Source organism: Triticum aestivum, chromosome 6A, assembly GCF_018294505.1.
Source record: "Triticum aestivum cultivar Chinese Spring chromosome 6A, IWGSC CS RefSeq v2.1, whole genome shotgun sequence".
Lineage (NCBI taxonomy): Eukaryota > Viridiplantae > Streptophyta > Magnoliopsida > Poales > Poaceae > Triticum > Triticum aestivum.
In genome coordinates, this window is record NC_057809.1 from 418,641,868 (window position 1) to 418,655,089 (window position 13,222).

The window sequence follows — 13,222 nt, forward strand, 5'->3', positions numbered from 1 at the left end:
CACTTGTGTTCTACTCGTGCATATAACATCAAACCATAAAACCTAGGCTCTGATACCATTGTTGGGTTTCGTAGTAATTTCAAAAAATTTCCTACGCACACGCAAGATCATGTGATGCATAGCAACGAGAGGAGAGAGTGTTGTCTACGTACCCAACGCAGACCGACTGCGGAAGCGCTGACACGACGTAGAGGAAGTAGTCGTACGTCTTCACGATCCAACCGATCAAGCACCGAAACTACGACACCTCCAAGTTCGAGCACACGTTCAGCTCGATGACGATCCCCGGACTCCGATCCAGCAAAGTGTCGGGGAAGAGTTTCGTCAGCACGACGGCGTGGTGACGATCTTGATGAACTACAGCAGCAGGGCTTCGCCTAAACTCCGCTACAGTATTATCGAGGTATATGGTGGCAGGGGGCACCGCACACGGCTAAGGAATAGATCACGTGGATCAACTTATGTGTCTAGAGGTGCTCCCTGCCTCCGTATATAAAGGAGCCAGGGGGAGGAGGCCGGCCCTAGGAGAGGCGCGCCAGGTGTGGAGTCCTACTAGGACTCCAAGTCCTAGTAGGAGTCCACCAAGAGGGGAGGAAGGGAGAAGGAAGTGGAGGAGTAGGAAAGGTGGCCGGCCCCCTTTTCCCTAGTCCAATTCGGACTAGAGGGGAGGGGGGGCGCAGCAGCCTTTTTCCTCTTCCCACTAAAGCCCATCAAGGCCCATTACTTCTCCCGTAACTACCCGGTACTCCGAAAAATACCCGAATCACTCGGAACCTTTCCGATGTCCGAATATAGTCGTCTAATATATCGATCTTTACGTCTCGACCATTTCGAGACTCCTCGTCATGTCCCCGATCTCATCCGGGACTCCGAACTCCTTCGGTACATCAAAACTCATAAACTCATAATATAACTGTCATCGAAACCTTAAGCGTGCGGACCCTACGGTTCGAGAACAATGTAGACATGACCGAGACACGTCTCCGGTCAATAACCAATAGCGGGACCTGGATGCCCATATTGGCTCCTACATATTCTACGAAGATCTTTATCGGTCAGACCGCATAACAACATACGTTGTTCCCTTTGTCATCGGTATGTTACTTGCCCGAGATTCGATTGTCGGTATCCAATACCTAGTTCAATCTCGTTACTGGCAAGTCTCTTTACTCGTTCCGTAATACATCATCTCACAAGTAACATATTAGTTGCAGTGCTTGCAAGGCTTATGTGATGTGCATTACCGAGAGGGCCCAGAGATACCTCTTAGACAATCGGAGTGACAAATCCTAATCTCGAAATACGCCAACCCAACGTCTACCTTTGGAGACACCTGTAGTACTCCTTTATAATCACCCAGTTACGTTGTGACGTTTGGTAGCACCCAAAGTGTTCCTCTGGCAAACGGGAGTTGCATAATCTCATAGTCATAGGAACATGTATAAGTCATGAAGAAAGCAATAGCAACATACTAAACGATCGGGTGCTAAGCTAATGGAATGGGTCATGTCAATCAGATCATTCAACTAATGATGTGACCTCGTTAATCAAATAACAACACTTTGTTCATGGTTAGGAAACATAACCATCTTTGATTAACGAGCTAGTCAAGTAGATGCATACTAGTGACACTCTGCTTGTCTATGTATTCACACATGTATTATGTTTCCGATTAATACAATTCTAGCATGAATAATAAACATTTATCATGAAATAAGGAAATAAATAATAACTTTATTATTGCCTCTAGGGCATATTTCCTTCACTCCCTCCCCCAATCACCCCTCCCCGACCCCTTTAAATAGGGCCGAGGCCCGGCCTCTCCCCCCCACTGAGCCAGCCGACGCCACCAATCCCCCTGCCCCGCCGTTGACCTCGCCGTCATGGTTGACCGGTAAAAACCGTTCGGTTTTCATTGGTTTTCGTTCGGTTTTTCGGTTTAGATTAGATCGGTTTTTATTTTATTTTATTTTATTAGGTTAATTAGCGAACGTTCACCAGTTAGATAGTTTTAACGAATGGTTTTCATTCGTTAGTCTCTGTTAGAGGACGTTCGTCCAATAGTTTTTCATTTCATTTTAATTTTTGGCCAGGGACCTATCCGCGAATACTTTTATCACAGATTAATCCCCGAACTTCAAACCCTCGTCACATTTTGTTCATTCGTCCAAATCTAGTGAAACCAACGCCAAAATCTTTGTCTTGTTCCCCTCATTCCAGATAATCAACTTGAACATGGTTTTGACAATTTAAAATTTGGTTTCAAGAAAATTTGAATTCGAACTTGTTTCGATCGTAGTTTGAGTTTCGTAGCTCCGATTTGATTGTTTCTTTTTGCAAATCGAAGCTCTTCTCTTGAACTTCCTGTTTAGATCTTTTCTCTTGAGTTTTTCATTTGCATCTTATGCTTGAGTGCTTATGTATGCTATTGTTTCTTCATGATAGAGTTTCCAGAGTGCGAGGCTTGCTACTACGAGTCACTATGGTTTTCAGATCATCAGCAAGGCAAGTAACACTTTGATCATATCCCTTTATTACCCAGTTTTTATACATTAGTTTCAACCCTCAAACACTGCATGAGTAGGATTTGTTTAACATGTGGGTACTGGGAAGTAGTTGATGAGGTAGAACCTATTGTCATGCATTTAAACCTCGGGAGTTACTACGTTATACTATACTCTATGCTATGCTCGTATACGTGGTTTGGGTTTTGAGAGAATTCATGTAAGTTGTGAGAGTTATTGTTGACTAAGGTTTAACTTAAGGTGACTTGATACGTCTCCAATGTATCTATAATTTATGAAGTATTCATGCTATCATACTCCCTCCGGTCCTTTTTACTCTACATATTAGAATTTTCTGAAGTCAAACTTCACAAAGTTTGACCATATTTATATGAAAAAATATCAAAATCTACCATGCTAAAGTTATATAGTATGAAACTTTCAGTCATGACACATCTATTGATATTGATTTCAGATTGTCTATGTTGGTACTTTTTTCTATAAAATTGGTCAAACTTTACGAGGCTTGACTTCAGTAAAATCTTATATGCGAACTAAAAAGGACCGGAGGGAGTATTATCAACCTTGGATGTTTTATATGAATTTATATGCTATTTTATATGGTTTTGGGGACTAATCTATTAACTAGAGCCTAGTGCCAGTTTCTGCTTTTTCCTTGTTTTTGAGTTTTACAGAAAAGGAATATCAAATGGAGTCCAATTGATGTGCCAATTTTTAACGATTTTTTATGGACCAAAAGAAGACCCCGGAGTAAAAGAGTTGGGCCAGGAGAGTCCCGGGGCGTCCACGAGGGTGGGGGCGCGCCCGCCCCCCCTCCAGGCGCGTGGGCCTGCCTTGTGGACGCCTCAGGCACCTCCTTGACGTGAGACCGACGCCAAAAATTCCTATAAATACAAAACCTCGGAAAATTAACCTAGATCGGAAGTTCCGCCGCCAGAAGCCTCTGTATCCACCAAAAACCAATCTAGGCCCTCTCTGACACCCTGCCGGAGGGGGCCATCATCACCGGAGGGCATGGAGGAGGATCCCGGAGGGGCCATCATCACCATGAAGGCCAAGGACCAGAGGGGGAACCTCTCCCCATCCAGGGGGGAGGCCATGGAGGAGGAAGCACAAGGGGGGGGGGAACCTCTCCTCCTCTCTCTTGGTGGCACCGGAGTGCCATCGAGAGGGGAATCATCGCTGCAGTGATCGTATTTATCAACATCACCATCATCATCACCATCCTCATCTCTTTTACGCGGTCCACTCTCCCGCACCCCGCTGTAATCCCTACTTGAACATGGTGCTTTATGCCACATATTATGATCCAATGATGTGTTGCCATCCTATGATGTTTTGAGTAGATATCCTTTGTCTTTGGGTTGATTGATGATCTAGATTGGTATGAGTTGTATGTTTTACTTTGGTGCTGTCCTATGGTGCCCTCCATGTTGCGCAAGCGTGAGGGATTCCTGCTGTAGGGTGTTGCAATACATTTATGATTTGCTTATAGTGGGTTGTGTGAGTGACTGAAACACAAACCCGAGTAAGGGGGTTGTTGCATATGGGATAAAGAGGACTTGATGCTTTAATGCTATGGTTGGGTTTTACCTGAATGATCTTTAGTAGTTGCGGATGCTTGCTAGAGTTCCAATCATAAGTGCATATGATCCAAGTAGAGAAAGTATGTTAGCTTATGCCTCTCCCTCATATGAAACTGCAATAGTGATTACCGGTCTTGTTAACGATTGCCTAGGACAATTCCGCACACCGATCCACCATTATTCCACACTCGCTATTTATAATATTTAGTAATATATTCTAACTTCATGATAACAGCACCTACTTTTATATTTTAGCTCTCAGATATCATACAAAGTTATCCTCTTCATACCCACAACATAGTTTTATTTCTCGTTGCTAGTTGGAAGCAAACGTTCGGTGTACGTAGAGTCGTATAAGTGGCAGATAGGGCTTGAGAGAATATTGATCTTACCTTTAGCTCCTTGTGGGTTAGACACTCTATACTTATCACTTCTGCCTTTGGAAATTGCTGCGATGATTCCTTGCACTTGGGGATTATCAAGCTCTTTTCTGGCGCTGTTGCCAGAGAGCAATAGCGTGGGGTTGATATTCTCGTGTGTGCTTGTCTGCTTTCTTCACTAAGTAGATTTTGTTTTTCCTTTTTATTTCTATTTAGTTGTGGGTGAAACATACAAAAAATTAAGAATGGAAATACAAAAAAATTACTTGCCTCTCATGCCTAAAATGCTTTTCAAAAAGAGAAGTGATTGGAAAGTTATGCATTCAAGAAGTGAGGGTCGACCTTGAGGACTTGTGTTCATGCTCACGGAAACAATGTAAAAAAATCATGGAATTTTCTCTGCAAATAATTATCCCCTTATATATATCCATTGTATTATAAAAATAATGTGCCAAGCGTGGGTTTTATGATGATTAGATTGCTTGTTTACTATGTGCAGAACAAAAACAGAAACTTTGGCTGTAGCGCGTGATTTTACATTTTTTACTGGGAAGTCAAATGGGTCTGAAACTTTTTGCACTTTACTTCTGCACAAGTTTTTCAAAGTTTAAATTTATTTCATAATTTTTGGAGTTACATAAGTTTACTAAACCTTCAAATTACTACAGACTGTCCTGTTTTAGACAGATTCTGTTTTTCGTGTGTTGTTTGCTTATTTTGATGAATCTATGGGTAGTATCGGGGGGTATGAATCATGGTGAAGTTGGAATACAGTAGATATAGTTCTAATATTAAATTGGAATTAGTTTTCAACAGTACCTAAAGGTAGTGATTTGCTTTATTATACTAATGGATCTCACAAAGTTTTTGTTAAAGTTTTTGTGGATGAAGTGTTCAAAGAACGAGGAGTTACCGATGTGAGAAGAATAAAGAGAGGCAAGAGCTCAAGCTTGGGGATGCCCAAGGCACCCCAAGTAAATATTATAATGATACTCAAGCATCTAAGCTTGGGGATGCCCCGGTTGGCATCCCATCTTTCTTCCTCAACAATTATTGGTATACCTCGGTTTTGTTCCGTTCACATGATTTGTGTCCTTTGTTTTTTTGTTCTTCCTTTATGAACCATGCTAGTATGAGATAGACCTTCATTGATTTATAGAGTGCTTCACGTGCTTCACTTATATCTTTTAAGTATGATCTTATAGAATTGCTCTTTGTGCTTCACTTAAATCTTTTGAGTATGGTTTATAGAATGCTTCATGTGCTTCACTTATACATTTTGAGCTTGGACATTGGTTAGTTTGTATTAATCGTAGAATGCTCCATGAACTTCACTTATATCTTTTGTAGTATGAATAATACTATCATCTAAAGCGGGTTTGGAAGAGTGTCAACTCTAGGAACTAGTGATCCCGCTATTCTGAATGAGAAGAATTTTGCTTATGTGGAGAGTAGAAAATTTTCTTTGCTTGTAGATCATGAAAAGAATGATTTATGTGATGGTTATGTTGTTGAATTCATTCATGGTGCTACTGAAAATTATTACGAGGGAGAAATATATGCTTGTAGGAGTTACAATAATATCAAGTTTCCTGTCTCTATGTGCTTAAAGTTTTGAAGTTATCCTTGTTTTTCCTTCCTATGCTAGTTGATTCTTGTTCCCATAAGTTGTGTACTCACAAAATCCATAGGCATAGGAAGTGGGTTAGGTTTAAATTTTCTATTCATATTCTTAATGATGCTCTCTTTATGTATCAATTCTTATCTTCTATGTGAGCATCATTGAAATCATCATGCCTAGCTAAAAGGCATTAAAGAAAAGCGCTTGTTGGGAGACAACCCAATATTTACCCTTAATGTTTTTGTGTGTTATCATGATTAATCTACTGTATTAATCATGTATTATAGCTTTTGTTTCAATAAAGTGCCAAGTAAGACCTTTGGGAAGACTTGGGTGAAAGTTAATGTGATCTTGCTGTAAAAAACAGAAACTTTGCGCTCATGAGATTTGCTGCCATTTTTTATTGGAGAGTGCGATTAGGTTGATTATTTTTGAAGAAGATTAATAGAAAAATTCCTCACGTCCACCATCTTATTTCATAATTTTTTGAGTAGAAGAAGTATGGTATAAGTCACAGTATGATACTAGTTCCCACGGCCTGCAGCAACGCATCAAGAAAGTAGAGATCAACGAGCTAGATCGTTGTCTTCCTTCTTTTTTTGCCCTTGTGTATATCGGGTGTTGCCGCATGTGGCTTTTTTAATTATATTTATAAATATGTAAGACAATTATTATCTAATGTCATCGTCCTTATATTCATCATGCTTGCTATAAGTCACAGTCGATGCTATATAGGTCCATCAGATCTTACATCAAGATCCGTGCAAAACTTTCTTTTCAGATTTTCATTTTTCCCTCTTAAATCTCAGTCCAGTGAGACATATGCCACGCCGTAGAACAGGTGCTCGAGCGCCATTAATGGAGACGTTGGGAGGGAGATCCACGACGGGTAGCGGTCAAAGGGCTCTCCTCCCGATGAGCACGTGCAGGGGTCTAATCGCACGCCTCCAGTAATAAAATAGCTACCCCGCACGACACCACCTAGCCAATAAAAAAGGGATGTGTGGCCGCACGTAATTGGTAAGTCGAACGCCCACGGTTTCAGTAATACTTGTGTTTCCGATTTGTAGTGTGACAGCACTTGTTCCAAAATGACATTGTTGATTGTTAATGTGTGCGCCTTCGCAAATCAGACAGAAAAATTACCAGAGCATGTTGGTGCCATGTCATGAGACCATGCCAAGTTCCATGATTTTTAGGCGTGTTTTGGAATTACAGGAATTAAAAAACCAAGTTTCTCAATCTTTCCAGCCAAGCCACGATGCCCAGATGTTTGAATTTCACTCCCATCTCTTGCATGGGACCTAGAAATTCACCCAAGGACACACATGTGATTTTTCAAACAACTTTGGTGCACTGGAGCATGTGCTTGTAGTTCATATTCTAATTATGCACATTAAATGCCCAAAAACACAATTAATGTATAAAAAAGTCCAAACGAACCTGGAATAATTCCAAAATTTAGCAGAGTACTTCTATTTGGTCTAATATGGCTGTGTAAAAAAATTAAGGCGGGAGAAGGCAGTGTACGTATGTCGTTTCGCACACGGAGGTGACAGTTCCCTCTCGGAACCACGAGCCTTCTTGAGGGAAGCGCCGGTTTGCAAGAAGCTTACACCAAAGCTTGTCCCAATTCGGCCAAAAAAATTTACCGCAAGCATGTTGGTGCCATGTCATGACACCATGCCAAGTTTCATGATTTTCACGCGTGTTTTGGAATTACAGTAATTAAAAAAACCAAGTTTCTCTATCTTTCCGGTCGAGCCACGATGCCCAGATGTTTGAATTTCACTCCAATCTCTTGCATGGGACCTAGAAATTCACCCAAGGACACACATGTGATTTTTCAAACAACTTTGATGCACTGGAGCCTGTGCTTGTAGTTCAAATTTGAATTATGCACATTAAATGCCCATAAACTAAATTAATGTATAAAAAGGCAAAACGAATCAGGAATAATTCCAAAAATTAGCACGGTACTTCTATTTGGTCTAATCTGGTTGTGTAAAAAAATTAAGGCAGGAGAAGGCAGTGTACGTATGTCGTTTCGCACACGGAGGTGACATGTTCCCTCTCGGAACCACGAGCCTTCTTGAGGGAAGCTCTGGTTTGCAAGAAGCTTACACCAAAGCTTGTCCCAATTCGGCCAAAAAAATACTGCAGCATGTTGGTGCCATGTCATGAGACCATGCCAAGTTTCATGATTTTCGGGCATGTTTTGGAATTACAGGAATTAAAAAACCAAGTTTCTTAATCTTTTCAGTCGAGCCACGATGCCCATATGTTTGAATTTCACTCCCATCTCTTGCATGGGACCTAGAAATTCACCCAAGGACACACATGTGATTTTTTTAAACAACTTTGGTGCACTGGAGCCTGTGCTTCTAGTTCAAATTTGAATTATGCACATTAAATGCCCAAAAACTCAATTAATGCATAAAAAGGCCAAACGAACCCGGAATAATTCCAAAATTTAGCACGGTACTTCTATTTGGTCTAATCTGGCTGTGTAAAATTTAAGGCGGGAGAAGGCAGTGTACGTATGTCATTTCGCACACGGAGGTGACACATTCCCTCTCGGAACCACAAGCCTTCTTGAGGGAAGCTCCGGTTTGCAAGAAGCTACACAAAAGCTTGTCCCAATTCGGCCAAAAAAATTACCGCAGCATGTTTGTGCCATGTCATGAGACCATGCCAAGTTTCATGATTTTTAGGTGTGTTTTGTAATTACAGGAATTAGAAAATCAAGTTTCTCAATCTTTCCGGCCGAGCTACGACACTCAGATGTTTGAATGTCACTCCCACCTCTTGCATGGGACCTAGAAATTCACCCAAGGACACACATGTGATTTTTCAAATAACTTTGGTGCACAAGAGCACGTGCTCGTAGTTCAAATTTGAATTATACACATTAACTGCGCAGAAACTCAATTACTGTATAAAAATGGCCAAACGAACACGGAATAATTCCAAAATTTAGCACGATACTTCTATTTTGTCTAATCTGCCTGTGTAAAAGAATTAAGGCAGGAGAAGGCAGTGTACGTATGTCGTTTCGCACACGGAGGTGACACGTTCCCTCTCGAAACCAGGAGCCTTCTTGAGGGAAGCTCCAGTTTGCAATAAGCCTACACCAAAGCTTGTCCCAATTCGGCCAAAGAAATTACCACAACATGTTGGTGCCATGTCATGACACCATGCCAAGTTTCATGATTTTCAGACGTGTTTTGGATTTACAGTAATTAAAAAACCAAGTTTCTCAATCTTTTCGGCTGAGCCACGACGCCCAGATGTTTGAATTTCACTCCCATCTCTTGCATGGGACCTAGAAATTCACTCAAGGACACACATGTGATTTTTCAAACAACTTTGGTGCACTGGAGCATGTGCTTGTAGTTCAAATTTGAATTATGCACATGAAATGCCCAGAAACTCAATTAATGTATAAAAAAGCCGAATGAACACGGAATAATTCCAAAATTAGCACGATACTTCTATTTGGTCTAATCTGCCAGTGTACAAAAATTAAGGCAGGAGAAGGTAGTGTACGTATGTCGTTTCGCACACGAGGTGACACGTTCCCTCTCAGAACCAGGAGCCTTCTTAAGGGAAGCTCTGGTTTGCAAGAAGCTTACACCAAAGCTTGTCCCAATTCGGCCAAAAAATTTGTTGAAGCATATTGGTGCCATGTCATGACACCATGCCAAGTTTCATGATTTTCAACCGTGTTTTGGATTTACGGGAATTAAAAAACCAAGTTTCTCAATCATTCCAGCCAAGCCACGACACCCAGATGTTTGAATTTTATTCCCATTTCTTTCATGGGACCTATAAATTCACCCAAAGACACACATGTGATTTTTCAGCAAACTTTGGTGCATTGGAGCATGTGCTTGTAGTTCAAATTTGAATTATGCACATTAAATGCCCAGAAACTCAATTAATGCATAAAAATGCCAAACGAACTCGGAATAATTCCAAATTTAAACACGACACTCATGTACTAGTTGCATGTTCACTGTACGTAAATGTTCTAGCAATTCAAACACCATCCTTTCCCTCTGTAACACCATTTTGTCTTTCAAAACATAATGAAAAAATCAGGTATACCACAAACAATTTACTAGAAAGAATCGTGTGGGATGCTATATAAAATATCTTGGTGCACTGTCTTGCCTGGCTTACGCAGGAAGCTTCGTCGTCTATAGTTCATCGCCCCCGCTTGAACCACACTTGCGCGCCAGTTTCTCGCGGCACCAAGCGAAATTTTTTTGCCACTGCGGAAATATCTATCTCCCCGCCCCCTCCCTCCTACCAAAAGCCACATTTCCACTATTCCTCCTTGCTTTCCAAGTTCAAACCTTCACTGCTGCTTACTGGCAGCTCGGCCTCCTCGCCTGCGACCCTTCTTCTTGCAGCGGTGCCTCCTCGCCGACTACCCTTCTTCTTGCAGCGCCGCCTCCTCGCTGGCGACCCTTCTTCTTGTAGCGCCGCCTCCTCCCCAGCGACCCTTCTTCTTGTTGCGCGGCCTCCTCGCCGCCGACCCTTCTTCTTGTTGCGCGGCCTTGTCGATATTGTCAGGTAATCCACACCCCACCCACACCATCCTGCTCCTTTCCCGTCCCACATGCCCCGACTGACGGAGCGACACCTTCCACCGAAATCACTACCCCCTCCTCCAATTAAGAGCCTCCCACTACCATTTTACACGCAGTATAATGTGGAGCTGAGTAGCATGCGGCTGCACGTGCGAATGAGGTCCCAATGGCTGCCATGCGTGTCGGCCGCCAGATCTCAGAGGAGCACCTCATCTTCAAGGCCACCATCGACACCGCCGTGCAGTTGTTTATTTTAAAATATAGTTCATGATGTTTTCTGGAGGACATCGCCAGTGCCTTCTAGTGATTTTTCCTATGTAATGTTAATATGCAATCTGATGTTCAGTTAACAGTTTGCTCCTCTGAAATGTAATGTTTAGTTAACACTTTGGTCCAACAATTGCTACATTTCGTAGTACTGTTTTCAAGCATTCTTTGTTTTGTTAACTGTCTTATCTTCTAGTACATGTTTCTATTCTACAATGTCATGCTCAGTTAACTATTTTGGTTCATTTGGTCTACTATCCATTTAATTGTTTGGTTCAGTTCTGTAATTTGATTTTCATTTGATGTCGGTACAATTTTGTATTGTTATGCATGTGACACCAATCGAATTTGGCTGTACTCAATACATATTCTACTGATAGTATGGCAACTCTTAGTTAACCTGATCAAGTTCTTCCTTATGTGTGTTGCAGGGAAACAATGGGAGACACTACAGTTTACCATGGTGGTTTGTTCGAGCTGGGTCCTTTGGCTACTAGCACATTATTGTGCAGTTGCAGGAATCATTCTAATATTTAGGTTTCTTACAATTTGGTCTTGCACATGTAGGTCCTGCTGTCAGAGGCTTAGACCCACTGTTCGACCCATTTTGCATATGGGGAAATGAGATGTCCATGAATATCGGTCAAGTCAAGAAACTCAGAAAGATTGTTAGGATGAAGAAACTTGCGACGAATAACAGCAAGATCTTTGTTTGCACAATGAAGAAGACATCACTCAACTATAGGATGGTACCAATTCTTTTACCTTGTTTTTACCCCTTGCACCATTTCAAAATTTATAACAGCGATTTATGCATAGCTTTGTTTTCAGTACTTTAAAAAGCAGTTCACTGATGATTACCTCTCAAACCACATGCATGGTCAAGAGGCAAGGAAGGTATTCATTCAACACCCACGGTACAATATTGAAGTCTTGCTGAAGAGGACGAAGGTTGGGCAGGCAATTATCCATAGCCACTGGCCTAAAGTTCAAGGACATTCAACATCACTGAAGGCTCAATATTTTCCTTCCACTTCTGCAGTTTCCCAGATGAGATTCATCTGTCTATTTACCGTGTATGATGCTACTTTCCAAAGGTTTTTGATGCTGCATGTGAAACTTCGTGTTGTTGTGTAAAGGCGTAACTGAGTGCCGAAGCTATCTGATGTAATTCGATTATGAAATCCTGGTTGCTTTTATACGGACATGAATATCTGTCGTGTTTTATAAGAAATATCAATTAGATTACTACATGGATTATCAATAATAGGCTAATTACCCTGCTTATTGGGGTTTTCTATTGCAAACGGTTACTCAGACAGCACCGTGGGCGATGAACTCAAACAACCCGCACGGTTTCTAGAAAGTAGGCGTGTTCGATCAACTAACAATCACACACGGCTTCCGACAGCGAACTGTTTGCGTTAGGCCACCTTGCACAAACGTTTCCACACAAAGAACTGTGTGGGATGTACATACCCACGGAAAAGATTTTCTGGGATTCACTGTGTGGGATGTACATGCCTACGGAAATGATTTCTGGGATTCACCGTGTGGGATGTACATCCTACGGAAATGATTTCTGGGATTCACCATGTGGGATGTACATACCTATGGAAATGATTTCTGGGATTCACCATGTGGGATGTACATACCTATGGAAATGATTTCTGGGATTCACCGTGTGGGATGTACATACCTACGGAAATGATTGGGTTTCCATGCCTCGCCCGATCACACACGGCCCCAGCCTGGGTCCCAGGAGGGCCTATCCCCGACGATTTCTGGGTCGTGTGGGAAGGACCCCCCTATTGCCCACACTCACTTGGCAATGGTTCCGAATGCCGTCGTGGAAAGGGGTTTTAAACCGTTTGTTTAGGACGTCGTTGTACCAGTGGGGATGTAGGTGGTACGGTCTACCCGTCGTAAAGAATTAATGCTTCTGAAAGACCATGTCTCGGTCATCCGTTTGTCAAACAACATGTAGTGCGAGAAATTCAACGGAGGAGATTGAGCCATGTGGGGAAAAGTGTGCAAACCTCTGCAGAGTGTATAAACTAATCATGATTAGCCGTGTCCCCGGTTATGGACATCTTGAGTATCTGGTGCTTGAATTATTATGTTGATCTCATCACTTTACTTACTTAATTTGATTGGGTTGTTAATTTTTAATTGAGATTTGAGATTGGGTTACCATGCTCAATGTTTATCAACAAATTTTGTAGTTAAATAAAATATATTCTTT